General features: G+C 36.1%; 2 protein-coding genes across 2 annotated transcripts in view; both read right to left on the bottom strand.

Moving 5' to 3' along the window:
- The window catches only part of LOC109539701, a gene marked incomplete at both ends in the record, with an annotated part of 26,792 nt that overhangs the window by 3,039 nt on the left and 21,290 nt on the right, over nucleotides 1-2,463 (bottom strand).
- LOC109533631 (protein FAM184A) overlaps nucleotides 1-2,463 on the bottom strand; it is a 55,750-nt gene that overhangs the window by 46,489 nt on the left and 6,798 nt on the right. The window lies entirely within an intron of this gene.

Here is a 2,463-nt window from a genome sequence, read left to right as displayed (position 1 = left end):
GTTGACACTGAAAAGCAATACGGGTAAGCCTGGATAAATGACCTCACCTGGTTGTTATAATGCTAAACACCTATGATTATGAATTTTAATTTGGCTTCCAATTAAACATACCAGTAGCCGAAGAAGTTGGAAATGGTAGAACAATCCGCGTTAATGTTCCTCAAGTTGAGTCCATCAACAATAGAAACAATTCCCTGCTCAGTGCCCACACTATTTATCCTTGTGGGGCTGTTGAGGGTAATTCCATTCAACCCCGCTTCCATATCGCTGTTGCTGTTGGCAGGACTAAATGAGTCCGGACTGAAGACACCAGTATCATCAGACTCTTCACTAGTAGTTTCACTCAAATCTTCATCGTCATCGATTTCATCCGGATTGTCCAAACTTGAGCTACCGCCGCCCATTTTATTAAACATTTTTTTGACAAAACTCATGTTTAATTATTGTTTTTAAATTTCAATTGACGATTAATTCAAAGACAATGCAATATTTTAAACGCGATTCAAAACGACGCACAGCGTCACTACGATACAACTTTGGCGTTTATTTTGTACGACGCTATTTGCAGAGTAAAGGCACGCGGTATTTAGACGTGAGGCTCGTTCAAATCGTTGTTCATTTTATTTTTGGCTCTAATCTAGATATCTTTTCTCCTGTGGCCATCTCTTTCTACACTGGTCAAATAGCAAGCATACGAGCGAGGTGTTAACATTTAAAACGATGTTTTTTACAACACCTTGAGCGTGCCTTGATATTAAATCTCTTGGCATCAACGTCTATTTCAGAACAAAGATCTTGCTTAGTTGTCTTACCTGCTTACAGATAATGAGGATTTATTTGAGCTTCTTTATCTAAAGTATCGGGTATACTGGGTGTTCAGAAATTAATCTTCACTGCGTGAATTAAGTGAATATTTTACAATCTAAAATGTTACTTTTCTTCTGGAAATGCTTAGTTTTCCATATAGCTATTGCGAAAGTTATTCATCACCACTCGAATGAATTAATCACAAACTCGTCTTTGCTCAGGTGCCCAACGCAAGGGGTTTTCAAGTATATTGCAATATTTAAGATCAATTTTCTATTTTTACTTTGAGGTATATTTGAGTCTCGTCATTTATGGTCTGAATATCACATGATCCAAATGGCCACCTCGATTTCGCCTTCATGAGCTTTCAATATTTAATTTTAACGCGTCAATAGTTCTAATAGAAAAACGACTTCCAGATTCCCACACAAACAAATCTAAGAGAATACAATCAGAACTTCAGTCTTCTTCACCGAGCTTTTCTTCCAATAATGTGACAATGGTATTAGCAAAGTGTGGTGAAATCTCCATCTTGATGAAACCACAAGTTTTCCAAGTGAAATTCTTCCCACAGTGGCCGCAAAACCGACCATTGACCGTAACCAAAACACCAGGTTCACTATGAAAAAAAAATAGATGAGTAACGCCACCACTCCATAAACCACACCAAGCAACAACTTTTTCCGGATACCAAGAATTCTCATGAATTTCTGGAAGATGATTTTTAGTTGGAAAATCAAAATTTTTGTTATTAAGAAACCCATTTAAGCAAAAATGTGCTTCGTCCTGTAAATGTTCTAAATTCTGCATACATTTCAAAATGCTCTAAAGTCCAATCTTTGTCAGTCTACACAATCTTGTAAGAATTTAAAAGTGAGACTTTCCGCAGAATACGCCAAAGTATAATTCTTTTGAACGTTGTGGAATCCACAAATTTGCAACTTCAGCAGCACTTCTTCTAGAGATCAATATTTTTTTGACTGGTTGCAGTAGGACGTCGCATTGGTGGTATTGTATCGTGTAAAGTGAAATTACGCTCGATTTTTTTAACGATTCGACGAATAGCAAGCACAGTAGGACGATTATGTCGACAAATATTTGAAAAATTGAAAAAATAAATACCATTTTATTGGCGCGTATTGAAAGGCCATATCTGTTTCTGTATTTATATCTTGACCATTATTTTTTGTTTTTTTTGAAACTATGTTTTTTAGATGTTCTCGATGATGCATCGGCGGTGCTATAGAAGTATTTTCATTTAATATATCTTGGTCGGCCCTACATTTTATCAAGAGCAAGTGTTTTTGCCTGTAAGCTTTGTTTTCGAGGAAAATACATAAATGTGAAAATTCTTCAAATTACTAAGGGTTTGCCGATGGATTTCTTTAATGAAAAAGCGGAACTATCTTTTTCAAATTTTTCCTTAGCAAGTCCTTCCATACGGACAAAATACATTGCAAACTGAGTTGGTTTGTTTTGGAAAAAAAATCTCTGATCAGCTAGCGAGGAAAGAACATATCCAGGCTCTTGCGGGAGCTGATTCTTCTATATTCATATATATATATAAATAATCTTTATTTCCTACGGAAAAAGGCTATCGACCCAATCGGTCTTTCTGCCCTTGTTTAGTACATATGTCTTAGCCTAGCTTATTCT

Source organism: Dendroctonus ponderosae, unplaced genomic scaffold (genome assembly GCF_020466585.1).
Source record: "Dendroctonus ponderosae isolate FM_Combo_2020 unplaced genomic scaffold, Dpon_F_20191213v2 Dpon_F_20191213_1, whole genome shotgun sequence".
Classification (NCBI taxonomy): domain Eukaryota; kingdom Metazoa; phylum Arthropoda; class Insecta; order Coleoptera; family Curculionidae; genus Dendroctonus; species Dendroctonus ponderosae.
This window is presented reverse-complemented; position numbering and strand designations above follow the sequence as displayed.